This window comes from Pongo abelii, chromosome 4, assembly GCF_028885655.2.
Source record: "Pongo abelii isolate AG06213 chromosome 4, NHGRI_mPonAbe1-v2.0_pri, whole genome shotgun sequence".
Lineage (NCBI taxonomy): Eukaryota > Metazoa > Chordata > Mammalia > Primates > Hominidae > Pongo > Pongo abelii.
This window is the reverse complement of record NC_071989.2, coordinates 169,477,318-169,504,190: the sequence shown is the minus strand read 5'-3', so window position 1 is coordinate 169,504,190 and position 26,873 is coordinate 169,477,318. Positions and strand designations below refer to the sequence as shown.

Genomic DNA, 26,873 nt, shown 5'->3' with positions numbered 1-26,873 from the left:
CTACATCTTTACTAGTTTTTTTGTCTACTTCTACCAATTGCCGAAAGGTATTAGATAACCAACTATAATTCTGGGATTGTCTGTCTCCCCATTAATTTTTTAATTGTTTGCTTTACATATTTTTAAGGTCTCTTATTAGGTACATACACATTTACGATTGTTCTGTCTTCCTAATGATTGATCCTTTTAATATCATAAAATGCCTCTTCTTTTTTCTCATATTAATATAGCCAACCTACATCTTTGGTTAATTCCTAGATATTTCATTTTATTTGTGGCTATTATAAATAGGATTTTTTATTTCTTTTTCAGATTGTTCAGTTTTGTCATATAGAAATGCTACTGATTTTTTTATGTTGATTTTTGTATCCTGCAACTTTACTGAATTTGTTTATCAGTTCTAAGAGTTTTTTATGGAGCCTTTAGGTTTTTCCAAATATAAGATCATATCTTCAAACAAAGTAATTTAGCTTCTTCCATTCCAGTTTGGATGTCCTTTATTGCTTTCTCTGGTCTGATTGCTCTAGCTAGGACTTCCAGTACTGTGTTGAATAACAGTCTTGAAAGTGAGCATCCTTGTCATGTTCCATATCTTGGAGGAAAGGCTTTCAGTTTTTCCCTACTCAATATGACACTAGTTGAGGGTCTGTCATATATGGCTTTTATTATGTTGAGGTATGTTCCCTCTATACACAATTTTTAGGGCTTTTGTCATAAATAGATGTTGAATTTTGTCAAATACTTTTCATCACCAAATAACATGATTATGTCATTTTTATCCTTCATTCTGTTGGTATGATGTATCACATCGATTGATTTGTGTTGTTGACCCATCCTTGCATCCCAGGGATAAATCCCACTTGGTCATGATGAATTATCTTTTTAATGTATTGTTGAATTTGGTTTGCTGGTACTTTGTCGAGGATTTTGCATCAATATTCATCAGAGATATTGGCCTGTAGTTTCTTCTTTTGATATGTCTTTGTCTGGTTTTTGTATCAGCATAATATTGGCCTCATAGAATGAGTTAGGAGGTATTCCCATCTCTATTTTCAGAGTAATGTGATCAGGATTGGTATTAGTTCTTCTTTAAATGTTTGGTAAAATTCAGCAGTGAAGCCATCAGGTCCCAGGATTTTCTTTACTAGTAGACTTTTTTTGCTTTTGAGCTGTAGTGTCACTCTGTCACCCAGGCTAGAGCGCAGTGGTGCGATCTCGGCTCACTGCAACCTCTGCCCCCCAGGTTCAAGAGATTCTTCTGCCTCAGCCTCCCAAGTAGCTCGGACTACAGGTGTACGCCACCACGCCTGTCTAATTTTTGTATTTTTAGTAGAGATGGGGTTTCACCATATTGGTCAGGCTGGTCTCGAACTCCTGACCTCATGATCCTCCTGCCTTGGCCTCCCAAAGTGCTGGGATTACAGGCGTGAGCCAACATGCCTGGCCTACTAGTAGACTTTTTATTATGGCTTTGATCTTATTACCTGTTATTGGTCTGTTCAGATTTTATATTTCTTTCTGGTTCAATCTTGGTAGGTTGTATATGTCTAGAAATTTGCTCATTTCCTCTAGATTTTCCCATTTATCATCATACCTTTGCTCATAGCAGCCACTAACGATCCTTTGAATTTCTGTAACAGTTGTAATGTCTCCCTTTTCATTTATTATTTTATCTGGATCTTCTCTTTTTTTCTTAGTCTGGCTAAAGGTTTTTCCATTTTGTTTAACTTTTCAAAAAACCAACTTTTTGTTTCATTGCCTTTTGTATTCTTTCTAATTCATTTATTTCTGCTCTGATCTTTATTTCTTTTCTTCAACTAATTTTGGGTTTGGTTTGCTCTTGCTTCTCTAGTGCTTTAAGATGCATCATTAGATTGTTTACTTGAAGTTTTTCCTCTTTATAGGCACTCTATAGTTATAAACTTCCCTCTTAGTAATCCTTTTGCTATATCCCATCGGTTTTGGTATGTTGTGTTTCCATTATCATTTGTTTCAAGAATTTTTTTTAATTTCCTTAATTTCTTTATTTACCCACTGGTCATTCAGGAGCACATTGTTTAATTTCCCTGTGTTTGCATAGTTTCCAAAATTTCTCTTTATATTGATTTCTAGTTTTATTCCATTGTGGTCAGAGAAGATGCTTGATATTATTTCAATTTTTTGCATATTTTAAGACTTGTTTTGTGACCTAACATATGGTTTATCCTTGAGAATGATCCATGTGCTAAGGAAAATAATGTATATTCGGTAGTTATTGGATGAAATGTTCTGTGATTATCTAGTAGATCCATTTGGTCTGTAATGCAGATTAAGTCTGATTTTTTTTGTTGATTTTCTGTCTGGAAGATCTGTCCAATGCTAAAAGTGAAGTATTGAAGTCTCCAGATATTATTGTATTGGGGTCTATCTCTCTCTTTAGCTCTAATAATATTTTCTTTATATATCTGTGTGCTCCAGTGTTGGGTGCATATAGATTTACAATTGTTATATCATTCTGCTAAATTGACCCCTTTATCGTTATATAGTGACTTTCATTGTCTCTTATAGTTTTTGTCTTGAAATCTATTTTGTCTGACGTGAGTATAGATATTCTTGCTCTTTTCTAGTTTCCATTGGCATGAAACATCTTTTTTCATCTCTTTATTTTCAATCTATATGTATCTTTATAAGTGAGGCATGTTTCTTGTAGGCAACAGATAATTTTTTTTTTTAGTCCATTCAGGCACTGTATGTTATTTGATTAGAGATTTTAGTCCATTTACATTCAGTGCTATTCTTGATAAGTAAGGACTTACCCCTCCCATTTTGTTATTTGTTTTCTGGTGTTTCTTTTTTTTAATCTTCTCTTCCTACTTTCTTTCCTGTCTTCCTTTAATAAAGATGATTTTCTCTGGTGATATGATTTAGTTTCTTGCTTTTTATTTTTTGTGTACCCATTGTATCTTTTTAAATTTGAGGTTACTATGAGGCTTACAAATACCATCTTATAACCTATTATTTTAACCTGATAACATTGTTTGCATAAATAAACAAGCAGCTGAACTCTTCTACCATATTCTTACTTATTTTTAATTCATTAATTTTTATACATTCTGACAATTTCTGCTTTTTAACTGAAGTGTTTACTTCCTCAATAGTTAATGTAATTTTAATATAGTTACGTCTTAGTCTACTATTTTGTTATTTACTTTCAACTTGACCCGTCTGTTTCAGTGTGTTCTTTTGTTGTGTTTTTATTGAGTAGTTGTTGTTCCTCTTTTCCTAAAATTTTTGGATCATGTTAATAATTTTTAAAGTTTTGTTTTAATTTTTATCTTGACTTTTTAAGCTACAGTTTTCACATTTTTTTCAGTGGTTGTATTAGGTTATGAATCTTATAAATTAATATAAACTCTTAACTTTTAATAGTCTACTTAGGGTTTATATGTACCACTTTACATAAAGCTTTGCAATCATATAAATTTATTTATTCTCTTCCATACTTTGTTCTATTGTTACATGTATTACATTTACTTACATAAAAACCCCCAGAAGGTAATGTTGTTTTAAATAGGCACATGTACTATAAACTAATTTTTTAACGCACACAAAAAAAGTCTCTTTTACATTTAAATAGATATTTACCACTTCTAGTGCTCTTTATTTCCTTTCTGGGAATAAAGAGTTTCCATCTGGTATCACTTCTGCTATAGCCTGAAGAAGATTCCTTAACATTTCTTGTAGTGCAGGTCCGATGCACTACAGTATAGGTAACAAATTCCATAGTTGTTTTTTAATGTAACAATGTATATTTTGCCTTCATTCCTTATTTTTATTTATTTATTTTTTTTTTTGAGATGGAGTCTCGCTCTGTCACCAGCCTGGAGCACAGTGACATGGGATCTCGGCTCACAGCAACCTCCACCTCCCAGGTTCAAGTGATTCTCCTGCCTCAGCCTCCTGAGTAGCTGGGACTACAGGCATGCACCACCAGTGGTGCCCATCTAATTTTTGTGTTTTTAGTAGAGATGGGGTTTCACCGTGTTGTCCAGGATGGTCTTGATCTCTTGACCTCATGATCTTACCTCCTTGGCCTCCAAAAGTGCTGGGATTACAGGCATGAGCCACCATGCCTGGCCTTCATTCTTAAATAATTATTTTTGTTGCTTATATAATTCTGAGTTGATTTTTTTTCTTTGGCTCTTTAAATATGTTGTTCTAATCATTTCTCACCCTTATTCAAATCACTGTTACATATATGTGTAACACATGTGTAATATATGTGTGATGTATATATGTAACATATATGTGTAACATATATGTAACATATGTGTAACATATATGTGTAGCATATATATGTAACATATATGTGTAGCATATATGTGTAGCATATATGTAGCATATATGTGTAGCATATATGTGTAGCATATATGTGTAGCATATATATGTAGCATATATGTGTAGCATATATGTGTAGCATATATATGTAGCATATATGTGTAGCATATATATGTAGCATATATGTGTAGCATATATATGTAGCATATATGTGTAGCATATATATGTAGCATATATGTGTAGCATATATATGTAGCATATATGTGTAGCATATATGCTTTTTTCTTTAGCTTTTTATGGTCATTGGCACATCTATGTGCCTATGGCCATTTTTATATTTATTCTGCTTGTGATTTATTTTACATCTTGAATCTGTAATTTGTATCTTTTGTCAAATTTGGGAAGTTTTGTGTCATTATTTCTTTACATTTTTTTAGACTCCTTTCATTTCTTTCATTCTGGAACTTCAATAACATATATATTAGACTATTTTATATGATCTAACAGGTTCCTGTGGCATTGCTTATTCACTCTCTATTCTTGACATCATACATTGATAACAAACCAACTAAAAAAGAAATCAAGAAAGCAATCTCATTTGCAATAACTACACAATAAAAAAGACATAGAAATTAATTTAACCAAGCAGTGAAAATCTCTACAATGAAAACTACAAAACACAGTTGAAAGAAATTGCAGCAGATACAAAAACATGAAAGGATAGTCCCTGTTCATGGATCAAAAAAAGTAATATTGTTAAAATACCCATAATACCCAAAGCAATCTACATATTTAATACAATACCTATCAAAATACCAATCTTGCTCACATCTGTAATTTAAGAACTTTGGGAGGCTAAGGTAGGAGGATCACTTGAGCCTCAGGAGTTCAAGGATGCAGTGAGTTATGATTGTGCCACTGCACTGTAGCACGGGCAACAGAGCAAGACCCCGTCTCTGAAAACAAAACAAAAACAATGACATTCTTCACAGAAATAGAAAGAAAAATCCAAAAATTCTTATGAAACCACAGAAGGCCCCAAGTAGCCAAAGAAATTCTGAGCAAAATGAATACAGCTAGAGGCATCACACTACCTGACTTCAAAATATACTACAAAGCTATAGTAACTGAAATAGCAGGTATTGGTATAAAAACAGCCACATAGACCAATGGAACAAAATAGAGAACCCAGAAATAAATCAGCATATTTACAACCAACTGACTTGACAACGTTGCCAAGAACTTACACTGGGAAAACATAGCCTGTTCAATAAATCAAGTCTGGAAAACTGCATATCCATATGCAGAAGAATGAAACTAGACTCTCATCTCTCACCATATTCAAAAAATCTACTTAAAACAGATTAAAGACTTAAATGTAAGAGCTGAAACTATAAAACTACTAGAAGAAAACATAGGAAAAACACCTCAGGACATTGGTCAAGGCAACAATTTTATGGTTAAGATTTCAAAAGCACAACCAACAAAAGCAAAAATAGATAATCTTATTGCTGTATCTTCAGATTTACTAACTCTTTCCTCGTCATTTCCATTCTCCTGTTAAATCTGTCCAGTGAATTTTTAAATTTCAGATATTTTATTTGGGGCTCCAAGGTTAATCTGGTTCTTTTTCATTTTTCCCCATCTCTGCTGATATTTTTAATCTTTTCATTCATTGTAAATAAGCACATTATCCTTTACATCATTGAGGGTATTTATAATATTTCCTTTAAATTTCATGTCGTTAATTCCAATATCTAGGTCATTATTTTGTATTGGCCTGAGTTAATGGTCTTTTCCTTTGGGAATTGGTCACATTTTTGGGGATCTTACCTGTTCAACATCCTCGATATAATGAAGGTGAAATATGGAGACGCTGGATCCTGACATTTTCCTATAAAGACTGTAGGTTTTTTCTTTTAGCAGGCACTTAACTTGATTAGAACTGAACTGTTTTTGGGTGGGCAGTGGCTCCCATCTTAGCTCAAATATTTGTTTGTTTTTAGTTCATCTTTGAGCCTCCTCCGTGCATAGACAGTTCAGGGTCAAGCAAAGATGAGGGCCGACAGAATTTGGAGTAACCTTTCTGGATCTTCCCCCTTCTTTCTATAGTGAGTATGGTCCCCAGACTTAGTTCCCTGGTTATTCATATCATAAAGACAGACATTTTTCCACCAGTACCCCTACTCTTAACCAACTGCACTGGCACCCAGGCCAAAACCAGCAAAAACAGAGAACTCACTCCATGAAACTCCCATTCTCCATACAATTCCCATTCTCCACACAACTCACCTGACTACTTGACCAGATTCTACATCTAGATATTAGGGGTTCGAATTCAGAAAGCCATTGCCTCATGCCCATGAAAGACTGTCTTAATATAACCTTACTCCCAGTCAAACACTTGCAAAGCCATTAGGAGCAGGTAACTGTTCACTTGCCAGAGAGTATCCCCTGTGCAGAACCAAATTCACCAGCAGAGGATTAGCCTAGGTACAGCATGGCTGATCATTATGACAGAAGATTGGGTCAGGACCACATGGTAGCTCTGAGCTTAAACACATCAGAAGCATTTTAATTCCCCATCTTTTCTCACAAACTGCAAACAAGGCTGACTCATCTTGGTAGCTTTCCTGGGTTTAAGACTTTTAATATTTAAAATAAACTGAAAATCATAATGAGAGAAACTACTGTTGAATAAAAAAGCAGTTTCTACATCTTCCCCATAGATTCTGTAATCAAAACTATTTTCTTGGTTAAATAGTTTATGTATCCAACTAGAGAAAAGGGGGTAGGAAGGCATTATGGGAAGGTTAATGGGGTCTTACAGAGAACCCAGAGAATGGCTGAACCAGGTTTCAGAAAGGACAGGGGCCAGGACAGTTCCAGGGGCCTCAGCAGCAGAGGCTCAAGGTCCTTTTCCCAAGCGTTCTGCCAGTAAAGTGACTTCCCACCAACTCTGGGTCTGGAGAGAATTCAATTGTCTTATCTGATTTGAGGATGCATTAAAATTTAACCATGTCCACAGGGGCGGGTCATATATGGAAACATGGTGCTGGGGCTGGAAAGGTGCAGTTTTCAGAAGAGGGGTACTAACTGGATAGACACCCTGGAGAGTGTCTAGAATATACAAGGGGGCCAGAGGGGCTACTAGAAGAGCAGCAGGACAATTTCAAAGAAGCTACTTTGTGGGCAGTGTGCACATGCAAAAGAAAAACGCTTTTTGTACTCAGTCATCCAGTCCAACAACAGAAAAATATTGATTTTTCCCAGCATCTCATTCAGCCCTAAGCATATATAGCAGCTGTACTTGCTGTGTCTAGTATGCATCGTTAACAACTCCCATCAAGTGGGGTGGGGGGGAAGCACATTAGGAGGCCAATGAATTCCTGATTGTGTAGCCTCAGACTTATGACTTAATCTTTATTTGCCTCAGGTTCCTCATCTGAAGAAGAGAAATATCATTCCATTCTGGGTAACAATGAAATGAGATAGCAAGTAGCAGGTATGAAAGTTGAGAACACAGACTTGAGTCTCATCAGCAAGGTAGAGCCCTGGTCCTGATGCCCATGGCTGTGGGGCCCTGCAGACGCCTTACCTTCTTTGAGCTGCACTCTCCACATCTGTAGAACAAGAATAGGTAAACTCACTGTGGGCTTTGTCAGCATTATATCATTTATATAAATCATCGTGCATAGTGCCTAACAGTTAGCTAGCTTAAATCTGTGGTTAAAAACTGTTTTTAAGTGATGGTGCTTGGAAGAAGAATCTACAGTTGCACAGTATGGGCTTTTATATTATTGCTGTTAGCATGACTGTTATCGTCAGTGATTCAAGGAACCCCAGCTTCCAAGAAACAAGAATGAAGAAAGTATAGCTTCATAGACATCCTTCCTTCTTCAAAAATCTCTTCATTGCTATCGAGTAAGATTAAAATGCCTTGACTTGACAGACAAGGCTGTCCGGGCTCTGATTACTCTCTTCAGCCTTACTTCTCACTATCTCTCGTGTTCCCACCATCTCCCCACCTCACTCTACAACCCACCTGCTCACTATGGGCCATTCCCCAAACACTCTTTATACTTCAAATCTCTGTGCCTTTCTTCTTTCCATTTTCTCCTCTTGGAAAGACCTTTTGACCTATCTCTACCTGTTGAAATTCATGTTTCGAGTCCAATAAAACCTCCTCGTAGGCCCTTGCTACTGCCACTACCATTGTCACCTCCTGAATTCGTTTACTCCTTCAATCTTTGCTTGTACCGTTACTCTGATTTAGTTAGCCTTTGTTTTGTTTGGTCTATTTAGCTGCTTCCATGACTCAATTCCCTACCCCATTACAAGCCCCTTTAGGGCAGAGGGGCAGGCATCTGTCATAATCATCTTTGTAATCCTTGTTAGCTAGTGCAGCAGCTGACACAAAGGTGGAACACAGTAGTCATTGGAAAGGAGAAAAGAAAGAAAGGCAAGAGGACAGAAGAAATTGTGTCATGAACTGCCCTCTGTGGAGCTCAGATATGTGCTAGCAATAAGCATTAGTGCTGTGCTCTGATCAACCAAGTGGCACAGCCCACCAAGAATATCCAGAAATGGAAAAATAAACTTCTCCCTTTTATTATAAGCTTCCAGAGAGTTTTTAATCATTCCATGCTGTCAGATTATGAAATCCCAGAAAATCTGAAGCCCTAAGGGGCCTAACGATAATGTAATTATTCAGTATCTTTATATTGCAGATGTGCAAACTGAGGCCACGAGAGATTTAGCCTCTGTTCCCCAAAGTTATTCAGCAAATCAGCAGCAGAGCTGAGACAAGGATCAGGGAGCTCTGTGGCTGCCATGTCCAGACACTCCCCTCGTTAGCAACAAACCACCATTCCCAGGCCTTGCTTGATTTTCATTTTCCTGGGCTTGCCCCACATACCCAATTTCCTGCTGGCCCAGCCCAGTGAGGTAGTGGCTCATTCCAGGGGCTTGTTACTCAAACAAAAGAGAAGAAAACAATACATTCTGAGAGAACAAAGCAGCCAGCAAAAGGGTTCCATGAAACAGTGAAATTAGTGGGAGCCAAGTCCATAAGACCACCCTAAGGTCTGACAACAATTGCAAGTCTTAGGGTTTCCCAAGGCCAAAGGTGTGAAAAATTCACCATCAGGACTCACAGAACTCACTGAAAGCTGTTATTCTCATGGTTAGGTCTTATTATATGGAAAGGGCACCAATTAAAATCAGCCAAGAGAAGAGACACATTAGGCAGAAGCCAGGAAGGCCCAAATGCAGAGTTCCCACTGTCCTCTTCCCATGGAGCCATGGGTAGTGTTATTTCCCTGGCATCAGTGTGAGACAACATACACAGTGTTGCCCCCCGGAGAAGCTCCCCTGAGCCGTGGTATCCAGAGTTTGTATTGGGGCTCTATCACATACATATAGTTAGATAATTGAAATAAGTGACTAAAGCAAAGATCTCAATCAATCGAGGTTTGTTAAGCCAGCTTCAGGGTGTATCTGGGAAAAACTCAGGCCACACACATGTCTGTGACTATTTTTCCAAATAGGTTTTCAGGCAGTTTAGTATTTACACATTTCCTTAAAGAGGGGAAGGCATCCAAGAAGAAGAGACGGTAGGCAGTAAGGTGAATGGTTACATTCTTGTGAGACTTTAGTTAGTGCCCAGTAAATCTACATTTTAAATAAGATAAGGTGAATGTTTGAAAAGAAAAAAAAAAAAAGTAAAGGAAGATTCAATTACATAGACTTCTCTGGGTAGGTAGAGAGCTGACTGATCACTTGTCTTTCTTCTACACCTGGGAAGATAAGCTTGTAATGACTTTATCAGTGTGAAACCAAACAGATTTTAGTTTTAGGAGCAAGACTTAGATTGTAGACCTAAAGTTACGATTGGTATGTCCTTGTTCACAAGAGGCCAAAAAATAATTTACCTATGAATGATCTGTGGAGGCAGTCACACTCGGAGATGCCTGAGGCCTTTTACCCTTCCTGGTGGTCTGGCTAATGCATAATGCTAGTAACAGCTACTCATTTGGAAGAGGGTGTTGCATGACTCAGGCTGTAGATTTAACCTTCCTTTTGGCATAAGGAGTTTGGGATCCTGAGGTTTTTTTTAATTTTCCTTTATGGGTTGTATGCCCACATAGCTGATTTCAGTCTCCAACACCCCCGGAAGTTGAGCTGATACTGTGGGATCCAAAGTTCCCACCCTAAAAAAACATTGTTAAACTATTTGGCAGGACCCAACACGCCAGGCAAATAAAAATGAAAACACCCTCAGGAATAACATTCCAAGGGCTTAGAGATGACCAGAAGCCAAGGACAAAGGCCAGACCTTCCTTGGGCAAGGTTAACTTCTTTACCACACCGAGCCCTGCATCTATATTCTTCCTGACCTTCTTTACCTTTGTTTTCGCAAAGCATATTGGGAAATGCGTGTGCTTCGGAACCAGGCAGGCCTGTGTAGGCTCTACCACTTATGCCTGTGTGGCCTCAGCCATTCGCTTATGCCTCTAAGTCTCAGTTTTCTCCTGTGGAAAATGATGATAGAGGTGCCTATCTCTTGTGGTGTTTGTAGGGATCGGCGTTCATGTTTTCAGTGTACAATGTCCAATATAATACTAATATGTAGCAGGTACTGTAAACTCAGAAAATCTAAGACAGGTCTCAGTTAATCTGGAAAGTTTATTTTGCCAAGGTTGAGGACTCACCCGTGATACAGCCTCAGAAAGTCCTGATGACATGTGCCCAAGGCGGTCAGGGCACAGCTTGGTTTTACACATTTTTGGGAGACCTGAGACATCAATCAATATATGTAAGAAGTACATTAGTTCCTTCCGGAAAGCTGAGGACAATTCAAAGCAAAGCTCCCACCCCACCCCCGGGGGCTTCCAGGTCACAGGTAGGTGAGAGACAAATGGTTGCACTCTTTCGAGTTTCTGATAAGCCTTTCCAAAGGAGGCAATCAGAATATGGATCTATCTCTGTGAGCAGAGGGATGAGTTTGATAGAATGGGAGGCAGATTTGCCCTGAGCAGTTTCCAGCTTGAAAGGGCCCAAGATATTTTCCTTTCATAGTACCCAATAAATCAGAGCTCACACTTGCAGCCTTCTCTTCTTCATCTCTCCTCCTCCTCCTCTCCTACCTACTACTTCCTCATCCCCTTCTTCCCCCACCGCCTTGCTCTCTCTTTATTTCGTTTTTCAACTCTCTATCTTCTCTCAGGACAGGAAGATGTCACTTCAGTGTGCTGTGAATAAGGAAATGCCAAATTTAAGGGAACCAGATTCTTGCAGCAGTCTTGGGATATTCTGCCTCCTAGAGACAGCACTGATGGCATCTGTTTAACAAAGCTAGCTGTCTAGGGCTGGGATGAACAGGACTAACACTTTGTAATGACTTAGCTCCACTCCAAGTCTGGTGTAAATTGAAGATGAAAATGTGTTTTCCAAAAATACTCAGGCCGTTGCTGATGCCTGGGCCTGTTTCACCTTGGTTACACAATAGTCTTGTCTGGGCTTCTCTTCTGGGCCTACATGGCTGGGCTTGCATGCCAGGCAACTTTCCTAAGAAAAACCCTGTGCTTATCCCTGGTGTGTGCAAACAATAAACTCATCATGCAGAGAAAAGGTCTGAAGCACCCCAGAGTGACATTGACCATATTATGAAGCAACGTCTTAGTGACGCCATGGAACTTGCACCACCCTGAGTTAGGCTCGAGCGTCTCTCAGTGGCTCTCCTGATGCTTCCTAGAATTGTTCTGTGGTTTGGGAAAAGGCTCACCTTCCCCAGACTCATATTCCATGATTGAGATTAGCCTTCCATGTTTATTCTCCCCAAAAATGCCTTCTCCTACTCCCATACTCCTCCCTGACTACACATCATTCTCTTTACAGAACTATAATCAAGAAGAAAAAAACAAAAAAATTCGGTTCAGGGCCTCGGTTTCCAGATTATTAAAAAATCTGAGTCACAGATTTTGCCATTTCCTTCCCTCCATTTCTTCCCACCAATGTAGCATTCAGAATAATCAATGGCAACAGGCTAGTGCATCTTCTACCTAAGAATCCCATAGTAGGCCAGGCGCGGTGGCTCATGTCTGTAATCCCAGCACTTTGGGAGGCCGAGGCGGGCAGATCATGAGGTCAGGAGATCGAGACCATCCTGGCTAACACGGTGAAATCCCCGTCTCTACTAAAAATACAAAAATTAGCCGGGTGTGGTGGCGGGAGCCTGTAGTTCCAGCTACTTGGGAGGCTGAGGCAGAAGAATGGCATGAACCCGGGAGGCGGAGCTTGCAGTGAGCCGAGATCACGCCACTGCACTCCAGCCTGGGCAACAGAGCAAGAAAAAAAAAAAAAAAAAGAATCCCATTGTAAGCCTGTGATGTATCCAGAAAATTAGAGCTGGGTAAGATGATGAAACATTCATGCACTGCCCTTATTTTACTGTAAGATCTAGAGTGAAGAAGGTAGTTTTCCCCAAGTCACAGACATTCTTAGTGAGTAAAGCAGGGTAATCGGTGAAGACAGAACTTAAGTGAACTCAACCAAAGATTTTGCTTTCCGTATGTTCAGGTTATTTTTATGACTGCCATCTCTTCAAATTGTTCTTCCCCTGTAAGTATATCCTCCTTTCTTCATCTATTTTGCAGTCATTCTTTCTCCTGTTTCTTTCCTAAATCAGACATCATCATCTTTTTTAATCTTAAACTTTTTTAAGTCAGAGGAATAGGTCTTCTTCTGTAATTCATTAATTCAACAGATATTTATTTAGTGTCTGCTACATACAAGGAACTATTCTAGGCTTTCTGGAAAAAGCAATGAACAAAACAGACAAAAGTCCCTGTTTTCATATACTTTACATGCCAGTAGTGGAAAGAAATGGCAATAAGCAAACAAAAAATGTAAATATATATATTACATCAGATGATAAATGCTTTGAATAAAAAAATGCAAGGAAGGAGGACAAAGGCTCTCAGAGTGGAGGGAACTTACAGTTTTAAATAGGATGGTCAAGGAAGTTCTCATTAAAAAGAGCAAGAAACAGAGGAGGTGCTCAAGGGAGGTTTGCAGCTATCAAGACAGAAGTAATCACAGGTTTGAAGTCTTTGAGGGGGCACATGACCTGTGTGCCCTAACAACAACTGGGAGGCCATTATAGCTGGAGCAGACTGAACAAGAGAGAAGGAGAACTTAGAGGATCAGAGAAGAGAGGAGGGGCCAGAATGTATAGGGCTGTTGGTATTAACTGCAGAGTAACTAAGGGATACAAATACAAAGGAATTATAGTTAGAATTATAGTTATGGTACTTTACTTTTACTCCAAATATATAGGAAGCCAATGGAGAGTTTTGAGTGCAGTTGAGAAACAACTTGACATATTTTTAAGGATGTGGCCAGGTGCACTGGCCCCTTCCTGTAATTCCAGCACTTTGGGGGACTGAGGTGGGATGATCACTTGAGACCTGTAGTTAAAAGTTACAGTGAGCTATGATTATATACATCGCTGCATTTCAGCCTGGGTGACAGAGTGAGACTCTGTCTCTAAAAAAAAAAAAAAAAAAAAAGGAATTATAGCTTCTCAGGTAAACTTGTGCCATGGGGGTTCGTGGTACAGATTATTTCATTACCCAGGTACTAAGCCTAATACCCATTATTTTTCGTGATCCTCTCCCTCCTCCCATCCTCCACCCTCCAATAGGCCCCAGTGTATGTTCTTCCCCTCTCTGTACCCTTGTGTTCTCATCATTGAGTTCCCACTGACAAATGAGAACATGCAGTGATTTGGTTTTCTGTTCCTGTATTACTTTGCTAAGGATAATGGCTCCGTCCACGTCCCTGCAAAGGACATAATATCATTCTTTTTTGTGGCTGCACAGTATTCCATGTTGTATATGTACCACATTTTCTTTATCCAGTCTATCATTGATGGGCATTTAAGTTGATTCCATGTCTTTTCTATTGTGACTCATGCTACAGTGAACATACGTGTGCTTTTTTAAGAACAGACTCAGGAGGCAAAATAAAAGTGCAATCAGGTAGGAGATATAATGGTGGCTTGGATCGGGGTAGTATTAGTGGAGGCAAGAAGAAATAGACTGTTTATACATTAGTGTAAATAACATGGTATTTCTTGATTAATTGTATATGGCTAGATATAGGAAAAGAGAGCAAGAGAGAGAATGTAGGGGAGAGAGAGAAATAAGAATGACACAAAAAAATTTGACCAACAACTAAAAGGATGAAGTTGCCATGGCCATTTGAGGACAAATTATGCTTACTCTCTCTGCCTCAATTTCCTCATCTGCCAAGTGGGGGAAAATAACCAAAATGATATGGTGATTATGACAGATAAATGAGTTAATACAAGCAAAATGCTTAGAATTGTGCCTGGTGCATAATAGTTAGCTACTGTTACATCCTCCTCCTCTTCTCCCTGTGTATTCCTTCAGAGAACTAAACACAGTCTGATATGATCTTGTTTATTTTTTCTTTATATATCTCCTCCACCAAAATGTAAGCTTCATGAAGGCAATGGTCTCACTTGTCAAGTTCATGCCATATCACCAGCTTCTGCAACAGCATTTCAACCTTAGTATATGCTTGATGAATATTTAATGTGTAGAAGTATGAAAAGGTATAACAGTCAGTCAGCCCAGATTTTCCAAGACATCTCTCTTGACATAGGCACTGTCCATCTCACACACACATACTTGTCCATTTGTGACTTAGAAAATTTGGTCACTGCCATTAAGATGAACCACAGATAGGTTAGATGGTTCACGCTGGAAGATTTCTGTGTGTGCTATGCCTTGGTGAAAAGAAAATTCTATCTAAACACAGCCATCAGTGAAAGGTCTGAGATTCCATGGACAGTAATCTCAGTATGCTCTGTATGAAGCTGAAATCAATGCACCTGGTTGTTCTGTAATTAGCAGAGCTGCTGCCCTGCCTCCACCCTCTGCTTCCACTGTCAAGGTGTCGCTCATCTCTGGGCTGGCTTTCCATCCCAAGATGGTTTGGCTTGCTGTGCATGGCTGGAGGGAAGCAGGAGAGGGCAAGGACCCAATTAGATTGAAATGGAATCGAGTCTTTGGAGACCCCTTGTCAGGGTGAAGAATGTTGGATGTTCCCAGTGATGGCAGATGCTTCTTTATTTGGGCTGATCTCAGAGGTTAGAGGTCATTTGTAAATAAGATTTGCTCCATTTGGTATGGCAAGTCCTGTTTTCTGTGCCTTATTTTTTTTTTAATTCCTGAATCTTTTTCACTGTGTTTTGACATGCTTGCTGCCAGCAGAAGGGCTGTTTGGTCTGGAATGAATATTTCAAATTCTTGGGAGCAGCTAAAGTAGCAACCAAGTTCATAAGGGAGTGGATGATCTGTTCACGTGGTGCTAAAAACAACCCAGTGGGAAGAGTATAGGCAGAACACATGACAGTATGAATGAATGAATACAAAGTGAAGTCTCAATAATAATTTCCCCTGATTTTAGACGGGAGAAGGGGAAATGAGTTAAATTCATTATTTCGTCTTTAATTTGTGGTTCTAAGTCTTTGTATAGATGGTATTCCAGGGAATGTAATCTTCAAAGAAATAATATCCCATTCTGAGTATAAACACAAATTTTAATCCAAATTATGAGATTTTTAACCCAGATTAATAGACTCATAAGAACCCATGGGCTATCTGAAATGTGTTTGTTTGCTTGGATATATTTAATTAACAGCCAGTTATGACAAATGCTTCCTACGAAGCACTTGTTCTAATGTTTTAAAAATATTATTTCATGGAATCCTCACAGCCCAAGAGGTATATATTATTATTATCCCCACACAAAGAAGGTAATTGAGATCCTGAGAGGTTGAGACTCACAGCTAGTGAGAAGCTGAGCTAGGATTTGCATCCAGGTAGTCTGGATCCAATCGTTTGCAAAATGGCATAATGGTTCCAAGACAGGGCCAGCTTTGGAGTTGTTTCTTAATTTTGTCTTATTAAGGGAGGGCATATTGAAAGGAATCAGGAGCATCTCATAGAATCCAAGAGCCAAGAGAGCAGTCAGCCCTGTATGGATTGTAATCGGGGAATATAAAGTCAAAAGAAGCCTTTTTAGCCATCTGTCCTGTCTTTTAGCTCTTCTTCATGTTTTGTCTGCAAGACTGGACTTGGAACCCACTCATCAGCTTGATTGTGGCCCATCTTAGCTGACAAGCACAGTAGCCCCATCCTCTTAGCCTTTTCCACCTGCCTCTCACATTTTCCTCTCATCAGTCTCCCAGTCATCTGCAACTTTAAAGATAATAATGACTGGCCTAAATGACAGAGATTTAAAAGTTTAATTTTCAGAAGCTTCACTGGAAATCTTGAGGGGCACTGCAGCAGCCTGTTCAGAACTCTTTACGTCACACTTATTCCTTTATGCCGTGACACTTGTGGCAATGGTCTGGGGCCTAAATGAGGCAAAAGTGAGAGCATTAGCCCTGCCATGGCAGGATTAGATATCTAGCAGAATCTATTTTGTACCTCAAAACCTTATTTTCTTTTTGCTAAAAATCAATATTATAAATCAAGTCAGCATCATCATGATTTCCCATGGATATTCATTGTTCAGGATGTATTAACAGTCCATACAGACAGAGCACCCTTGTCCATGAACCCCGAGCTGTTCTGACATCCTGTCCTGTGATTCAAAAAAAGCAAGATGTGTGCACAGTCTCCAACCTATGAAGGCCCAGATGGCAACTTTCCATGTTTAAACTGTTTTTTATTATAAATACACACACACACACATATGCACATACTTCATGACAAGACCAACTAGTATTTACAACAGGCTTACTTACTGCAACCAACTCTTATGCCAATTATTCACTGAGGGAATTGAAATCAGTCCAACGTAATCAACAATAATAAGAAAAAGCAATCGGCTTAGTTGTGGGAGGGAATAATTTTTTATTGCAAACTTTTGTAAGCAGCGTGCAAATTATATGCTTCTCTACCAAAGCTACAGTGCTGACCAAGGCAACATTTCTCTTTGAAAAACTAAGAACCCATGTGGTAAAACGTCCAGGAAGGAATTTTCAACATGAGGAAAGGAAGGTTTGAGCTTATCAGGAAGAGAGGGCTATAAACTCAAGGAAAAGCTGCAAATGCAGAAAAGAAGAAAAGGAAGAATCTTCCAGAAAACTGTGCTGAAATTGTTGAAATAAGAAGCTAGTAATTGCAAAGAATATTTTATATCACACAACAAGGATCAAGATTTCTTGGCCAATGCCTGATTGAAGAAGCTTTCAGGCATATTGACTCATAAGAAAAGTTGTAAGAGAGCTGACTTTAATTTTAATTCAGTCCAGAGGACCCTGGAGCAAAGAAGAGTGCTTAAGAAGCTTGTTAAGAGACATATTTCCCAGGAAAGAAAACCAGTGTTTTCATTTTAAACTCCATTGCACTTAGTTTTTTAAGCCTATTTAAAAAGAAAAAAAATAAATTATACTTTACATTCAGTGTTTCATTTTTGCTTTCTAATAAATGTTGCAAAAGCACATATTTTGGGGGTTATTTTCCCCTTCATTTATTTTCATGATTAGTGTTGGTATTTTTATGGTATACAAAGAGTTCCCATAAGCATAATACCAATTCATAACATCACACCAAGGGGAAATAAGGGCTTATATTACATTCACTAGATTTGCCAGCAGAAAACAATTAGGTTAGCAGTTGCAATTCAAGTAAATTCAGAGTAGCCATAAAATCACCAATGCCTTGGGAGGAGTTACAGGACATTTCAGAATCTTTACTGAAGGAAGAAATGCAACTTCTTTCCTGCTGTTTGTTGATGCTGCAATTCCATTTGTGAAAGGAAAAAGTCTAACCACCATAATAGCTCTGTTAGTTTTTCATGGGATGGCAGAATGATAGGCCCGAGAGACCTGCATATAAATCCTGCCTGGGTCTTTTATAATCTGAGCTTCAGGAAGCAGCTTAACCTTCTGGGACTGAGTTTCTTCACTGGAAAATGGTAATAATCACACTTCCCTTGCAAAGTGATGGTAAGTATTAGAGATAATCTACTCAACAGCACCTGGCACATAGAATGGACCAAATAATGGCCATATTATTTTACTTTTCCTAATGAGGATAATATTATCCTAATGAGCATAACAATGTTTATAGTAGAGTTTTGAGATTATGTTCAAACAAGTCACTGGCTCTTTACATATGGATCTCTTGAATGTCCTATGCCATTCCAGTCCACTGTTATAAATCTCTGTTTTTATTTAATAACTCATCTCCATTCAACTCAACAACGATTCAGCAAGCACTGCTATGGACACAGTGCTAGGCAAGGCATACAAACACAAATCATGCATTGGCCTTTGCCCTCCAGGAACTATTGGGTTGTTGCAAAAGTAGTTGCAGTTATTGCCATTACTTTTTTTTTTTTTTTTTTTTTTCCGAGATGGAGTCTTGCTCTGTCGTCCAGGCTGGAGAGCAGTGGCACGATCTCGGCTCACTGCAAGCTCCGCCTCCCGGGTTCACGCCATTCTCCTGCCTCAGCCTCCCGAATAGCTGGGACTACAGGCGCCCACCAACATGCCTGGCTAATTTTCTGTATTTTTAGTAGAGATGGGGTTTCACCATGTTAGCCAGGATGGTCTCGATCTCCTGACCTCGTGATCCGCCCGTCTCGGCCTCGCAAAGTGCTGGGATTGCAGGTGTGAGCCACTGTGCCCAGCCGCCATTACTTTTAATGGTTAAAACCCCAGTTACTTTTGCACCAACCTAATACAGTTTTTTTATTTATTGGCTAATTGTTCAGTCCCAGTCCAGAGAACTCTGACGAACTTCAATCCTGTTGAGTTTACTTATTCCTTTGTTTATTCATCTGTTTATTCAACATTCAAGTTCGTGCTATGTGCCGGGACAGTAGTAGATCTTGAACCAGATGTAGTCCCTGTCCACAAGGAGCACTCTAGAGGGTTACTAGGGTTTGGTTTGTCCCTACCGAAACTCATGTTGAAATTTGATACCCAATGTGGCAGTATGGGAGGTGGGGTCTGATGAAAGGTGTTTGGGCCATGGGATTGGATCCCCCTTGGGTGGCTTGGTGCCATTCCCAAGGTAGTGAGTGAGTTCTTTCTATGATGATACTGGATTAGTTCTCACAAAAATGGATTAGTTCCCATGAGAGTGGGTTCTTATAAAGCCAGGACACCCCTGGGGTTTTGTCTCTTTGTTTGAGTACTCTTCCCCTATGATCATCTTCACCATGTTATGATGCAGCACAAAAACTCTCACCAAAAAGCAGGGCTGTGCCCTTGAACTGCACAGACTATAAAACTATAAGCTAAATAAACTTCTTTTCTTTATAAATTACCCAGTCTCTGATATTCTGAGACCATGGTATTGTTAGAGCAACACAAAATGGACTAAGACAAGGAGAATGCAGAGTGATTAACGTTCCAGGTTGGAATCCATACTTCTCTGACTTCAGAAATGGGGCCCAAATCTGCCATGCTGTACTGAGACACTTAATGAGCTTTATTAAAGTCCAGTCATACACCCTGCTTCATCTCTTAGTAGGCTTCTAGGAAGGGCTTTCTGGTATGTACCCAAAACTAGTCACCTAGTTTAGATTTGGGAAAGAAATGGCACTAGGGACGTCAGTGTATGTATCCGATTCCTGGCCAAAGTTTCTACCTCAAGTACATTGCTGCTTTCTGCCCTGCAGAGGCAAGACCATGAATAACAAAACGCTTAAGCAGCCCTCCTATTTCTTTAGTTTCTAGACCAAATCCTCTCTCTGAGCAATTAGCCCCTTGCTTGCTTTCTCCTTAATCTCAGCCTGGCTGGCCCTCTGTGGCCCCCCAACTGAGATCCCACCAAGTACAGGGTAAATCCAACCTATGTTTTCATTCCAGATTCAGCACCCCGCCTTATCACTTGTGACTAGATTTGGGTACATACCAGAGAGCCCTTCCTAGAAGTCTACTAGGAGATGGAGCAGGGTGTGTGACTGGACTTTAATAAAGCTAATTAAGTGTCTCAGTACAGCATGGCAGATTTGGGCCCCAGTTCTGAAGTCAGACAATATGGATTCCAACCTGGAACATGCTCCCATGAATTGTAGGGTTTTAGGAAGGATATTTAACTTTACTGAGCCCTAGTTTCCTCTTCTGTAATATGGGAATAACAATAGTTTTAGCACCAGGGATCTTGTGAAGATTAAATAAATTCATATTGGTGAAAGGCTTAGCTTAGTGTGTGATATTTGATAAGCCCTCAACCAATATATCACCGTTAAAGCAGGTGCTCTCCAAAACTGCTTCACTTTGGAACAAACTGTCCCAAGTTCACTGAGGGCTTGAACTTTTAGCAGGGAAGGCAGTTCTCAGGGATTCAGACCTTTTCCTACAGGAAGAGAGAAAATTGAGGCAGAAAAAGAGAACTGAACAACAGAAGAAGAGAATTGGAGATATACATACGCTCCCCAAAGACACACCAGGCTTTGCCTTCTATCCAACTAATCAAATTTGAACATTACATCATTTTTGTTTTAGATTTTCTTTGTAAAAAGTTAGAGCTATCGTTGAAGTTTGTTGTGTATTCCCCTCCAATTCCTCTCCTTCTCCAAGCATTACTGTTGTCCTAAACTTGGTATTATTTCCACACGTTTTTCTACTATCATAAGTATATGTAAAATTCAAAACAATATAGTTTTGCATAAAGAATATGTAGCATTGTTTTAAACCTTATATAAATAGCATTTATAACTGAACTGTTAGTTGCCTACTCAATATTTTCTTTTCTTGCTTACAGAACTTGCAATTTATTCTGATGAACAATTTGTCCAGCTTAAAGGACTACATATGCCCCCTTTTCTTGTGGCTGTAGGGGCACAGCAAAGGTCACTGGGCTAACCTCCTTAAAGGGACTCTGCTGACAGGTATATCTTTTGCTTTGCTTCCCTGTTTCTTTCCTCTTCCTATGTGGAACATGACTGAGGTGGATGTAGCTCCAATAGTCCTTTGGTTCATGACACCACCTTGATGATGGAAACCAGAGCTAAGGATGATGGAACAGGAAAAACGGGGTCCTGCAGGACCTTGGTGCCTCCATATCAGTCTTGGACTACCACTTCTAGATTTGTTTTATGTCATAAAGAAACCTCTACCTTGTTTAAGCCACTTATTATTGTTGTTTTTGTAGTTGCTAAATGTGGCTGAACCTAACCCTAGATAATGGAGACTCATATGTATCGTCTTCCCAGTGGAACTTTTTGCTCAACTTTACATTTTGTTTCCTAGCATTCTGTTTGTTTTATGAGGCAAGTATAGTGTTAAAGCACCAATTCTGGAGTAGATGGGCTGGTTCACAGCCCAACTCTGCCACCAACAGCCATGAGACCTTTAAATACTTAAACTTCTCTGCTTCTTACTTTCTTCATCTATAAAATGGGGATGATAATAATACCCCCATCACAGCGTTGTTATGAGAGTTATATGAATTAATATTGACATGCAAAGTGCTTAGAGTAGTACTTACAGCAAAATAATACTTAAACCTTAATAAGACATTATTATATGCTATGTATTCATGAGATATACTACAATTTTAACTGCCATAAGATATTCTATTTTATAAATATGTTACAATTTTTTTATTCTACTCTTTGATGGACATTTACTGAATGATGATGTAATTAATATTTCTGAAGGTCTCCTTGTGCACATGTGTGCAAATTGCTTCAAGGTATGTATATAGATGTGAAAATGCTGGGTCTAAGAACATGTGCACTTTCAACACGGCTTAATAAAGCTAAATTCTGGCCGGGTATGGTGGCTCACGTCTGTAATCCCAGCACTTTGGGAGGCCCAGGAGAGTGGATCACGAGGTCAGGAGTTCAAGACCAGCCTGGCCAAGATGGTGAAACCCCATCTCAACTAAAAATACAAAAATTAGCCAGGTGTGGTGGCAGGCACCTATAATCCCAGCTACTCAGGAGGCTGAGTCAAAGAATTGCTTGAACCCAGGAGGCAGAGTTTGCAGTGAGCCGAAACCGCACCACTGCACTCCAGCCTGGGCCACAGAGTGAGACACTGTCTCAAAAATAAATTAATTAATTAATTAAATAAATAAAGTAAGCTAAATTCTTCTCAAAATGGTCACAAAAATTTGTTTATGAAAGTATCCATTGCATCTCATCTTTGCCAAATCTCAACTTTAATTAGACTTCTCATTTTTCACCAGTCTGATGATGGTATAACAGAGTAACTTCATTGCTGTTTTAATTTACATGTCCCTGATTACTAGTTAAGCTGAAAATAACTGTATGATTTGGAGATATTTGGATTTCTTTTCTGTGAATAACCTGTTCGTGTCATTTTTTATTTTTTTATTGAGTTATCTTTTCCTTTTCAAATTTGTGTATCTAATAATGTTACAAACATCTCCTCCCAATCTGTGGTTTACCTTTCCATGTTGTTTAGGGCACAGAAAGTTTAATGTAGTGAGATTTATCAATTTTTCATTATTAATACCTGTGCCTTAAGAGTTTTCTCCCTACCTCAAGACCATAAGGATATGCTCTTGTATTTTGTTTTAATCCTCACCCTATCCGTCAATGAGGCAGGTCTTTAATGCACCTAGAATTTATTTTTTGTGTTGAAGTAGAAACAAGTTTTTGTTATCATTGCTATATGAGTTATTGATGGTCTCAACACTATTTTCCAAGGGGTCTGTCTGTCTGTACTGATTTGCAAGGCCATATCTGTCACATAACTAGCTCGCATATCTACACAGGTCTGTTGCCTGGCTCTCTGGTGTGTATCATTTGTCTGCTTGCTATCATGGTGCCAATATACACTGTCTGAATCTCAGTCTCTAAGGGGTCTTTAATCCATGAGATAATTCAAGAACCTTGCATTGTTGTCATTGTGCAGAAAAATCAGAGTCAGGATGGATTTTTCCCTAGACAGACAGCTCTTCCATCATGATGTAGAACAAGTCTCAGTGCCACAGGAACATAGCAGAAGGGCAGAATAAATTTAACTCAAACTTGCCTTTTACTTCTCTTCTCAATTTATACCCTGTGATATTACAGATTCCAAACCTGTACATGCCTTCTGCCACCATCAGAGGCTTCTCTACATGATTCTGTGCTCAACAGAGCCCCACCCACACTGCTGGACAGCAAAGCCATTTGTCTTACTAAAGGTCCAAAGGAAAGGAAAGCTGCCTAGATGTCCTATCTATAGCCTGGACAATTAAGAAGCCCATGTGATAGAGAACATTATATTGGAGGTGTAAAAAGTCACCAAATCCTCACATGTACAACTCTAAAAAGATTGAGAAAATTGAAATTAATTATCCACTCGCTAGATGGGGTGTTATCTCCTTGGCTGTCTCATGAAAGGACAGAATGAAGTTATTAGAGATTGGAAGGGGGTGGGGGTTGAGTATAGCTACCAACACGTGTTAATTTGCTTTTATCTCAATTTCCTATATCAGAATAATAAGCCAAAATACCCCCAGAAAGAATGCTAGTTTTGTTTTAAAACTCAGACAACAAAACCTCAATGACACCCTAAAAATGTTGTGGTGGTTGTCAGCCTCCCTGGACACCAGGGAATGTCAGTGGGTCTGCCTCAGTGGCCTCAATTAGATGAACATATAAAAAGCAATGCCCAGTGGTTTTTCCAAACATCCACGGTCTCTTGCCAACAATTGAGGTTTAATGAAGAGGGGAAAATTAGACCTCAGAGACTAAATCTTCTGAAGGTGGATATTTCCTGGAGGCACGTGCAACTCCCAACCCCCATCAGGCATTCCAGCCAGGGGACAGCACTCTATCATTCTTCTTCAAGCTTGTAGTGTCTGATTGATTTATCAATGTGCTGCTTCTCCAAGTCTCCACAGGCATTTTGCCATTCAAGCCACAGGAGTACTTAAATGCTGAAGCCTGTGTCTCTAACTTCTTCCCAATTCTTTTTTGTCTCTTCTCTTTCTTCTCCTGTTTTTGCTTCTGTGGGTTTGTGGTCTTGTCATAGGAGATTCTTAGTCATTTTGACTTTATAGATTCTCTTCCACTCATCTGGTATTAATAGGCTTTTCTTTAAGAAAAAACAGATTAACAACTTTGGTCTGTTATTCTTCAGAAAGATGTACTTGGATCTGTGTGCCCCTATTCAGAACATAACATGCACATATTACAATAAAGGAAAAACAGTATGTGATATTGTGTCATGGCTATGGAAAGTCTCTGTCGAGAAATTTATTTGCTTGCAATTTAATGAGTCTTATAATAACCAGAGAGTCCCTACAGCATCTCAAATGGAGCAAGAAAGTTGTGACTGGCTGTCATCAAGAGCCCAGGGTTCCTACCTTAAAAAGCCAGATCACTGTCCAGCAATACCAGCTCAGGGGGTCCTAGATTTGGGGGAGCCCACTGCAGTGGAAGAGTCAGAAGAAGTGTGACTCGCATTAGAAAGTTGCTCAGTATTGTTTCAGATGAAAATAAAGAGGGCTGGGCACGGTGGCTCATGCCTGTAATCCCAGCACTGTGGGAGGCTGAAGTGGGCAGATCACCTGAGGTCAGGAGTTTGAGACCAGCCTGGCCAACATGGCGAAACCCCATCTCTATTAAAAATACAAAAATTAGCAAGGCATGGTGGCAGGCGCCTATAATCCCAGCTACTAGGGAGGCTGAGGCAAGAGAATTGCTTGAACCTGGGGGACGGAGATTGCAGTGAGCTGACTCAGAGCCACTGCACTCCAGCCTGGGTGACAAAGTAAGACTCTGTCTTAAATAAATAAATAAATAAATAAATAAATAAATAAATAAATAAATAAATAAAATAAATATAAAATAAAATAAAGAAATATTAAAACAAACCAACAGTCCACAAATCTTTGACCCGTTGAGTCTTTTGGTGCCCTGAGGCCTATGTGTCACTGAGACACTAAGACCAGTCTCTACTTTTCTCTAATTTGAAATGCTTTCTAATTTAAGAAGTGAAAAAAATCACCTAGGTGAAATCTGAATAAAGTCTGTTGTTTAGTTCATTGTCCTATATCTATATTAATTTCTTAGTTTTTGACCAATGTATCCTGGCTATGTGAGATTAGGAGAATCTCAGGTAAAGGAACTCTCTGTATTACCTTTGCAATTTTTCTGTAAACCTAAAATTACTTCAAAATAAAACGGTTATTTTTAAACAAACTAACCAGGGCAAACACAGATGACTCAGGCTATGGAGGTAAACCTAAGTGGAATTCTGGCTCACGTTGAGGTAGAAAAATCAAGAGCCAAGGTGTCTGGGATTCGCAGTGGGGACCTCATTTTAACTCTACTACTGACTATTCTTGCAACCTTAAGCCACTTAACCTCTCTTCATTTTTATTGTTTATTATTACAAATTACATCCATATTAATTACATAATAACACAGCCAAACCTCGTTTCATTGCTCTTCACTTCATTGAACTTCCTTTATTGCACTTCACAGATACTGTGTTTTTTACAAATTGAAGGTTTGCTGCAACCCTGCATCGAGCAAAACGCCACCACGATTTTTCCAACAGCATGTGCTGGCTTTGTGTCTCTGGGTCACATTCTGGGTATTCTCACAATATTTTAAACCTTGTCATTTATTACACCTGGTATAGTGGTTTGTGATCAGTGATCTTTAATGTTACTATTGTAATCATTTTGGGGCACCGCCAACCACACTCATGTAAGGTGGCAAACTTAATCTCTAAATGTGTGTGTCCTGACTACTCTACCGTCCAGCTGTTCCCCCATCTCTCTCCCTCTTCATGGGCCTCCCTATTCCCTGAGACGTAGAAACATTGAAATTAGGCCAATAAATAACCCTACAATGGCCTCTAAGTGTTCAAGTAAAAGGAAGAGTTGAATGTCCCTCACTTTAAATCAAAAGCTAGAAAATGATTAACCTTCTTGAGGAATGCATGTTGAAAGCCAAGACAGGCTGAAATCTAGGCCTCTTGCACCAAATAGTTGACCAAGTTGTGAATGCAAAGAAAAAGTTCTTGAAGAAAATTAGAAGTGCTATTCCAGTGAATACACAAATGGTAAGAAAGCAAAACAGCCTTATTGCTGATATGAAGAGAGTTTTATAGAGCTGGATGGAAGGTCTAACCAGCCACAACACTCCCTTAAGCCAAAGCCTAATCCAGAGCAAGCCCCTAACTTTCTTCAATTTTATAAAGACTGAGAGAGGTGAGAAAGCCACAGAAGAAAAGTTGGGGCTGGGCATGGTGGCTCACACCTGTAATCCCAACACTTTGGGAGCCCAAGGTGGGCAGATTGCTTTAGCCCAGGAGTTCAAGATCAGCCTGAGCAAAATGGTGAAACCCCCACCTCTACAAAAAAAATACAAAAGAAAATAGCCAGACATGGTGGCCTGCACCTGTAGTCCCAGCAACTTGGGAGGCTAAGGTAGGAGGATTGCTTGAGCCTGGGATGTTGAGGCCACAATGAGCTGAGATGGTACCACTGTACTCCTGGACATGCCTGGACAACAGAGCAAAA

The 26,873-nt window shown here is 39.2% G+C and overlaps 1 protein-coding gene across 2 annotated transcripts in view; it reads left to right on the top strand.

Moving 5' to 3' along the window:
* The window catches only part of ATP10B (ATPase phospholipid transporting 10B (putative)), a 275,470-nt gene that overhangs the window by 112,359 nt on the left and 136,238 nt on the right, over positions 1–26,873 (top strand). For both annotated transcript variants that reach the window (XM_054556179.2, XM_054556180.2), the window contains one exon: positions 21,141–21,267. The gene's annotated coding sequence lies outside the window, so the exon portion shown is untranslated. The remainder of the gene's footprint in view (positions 1–21,140; positions 21,268–26,873) is intronic.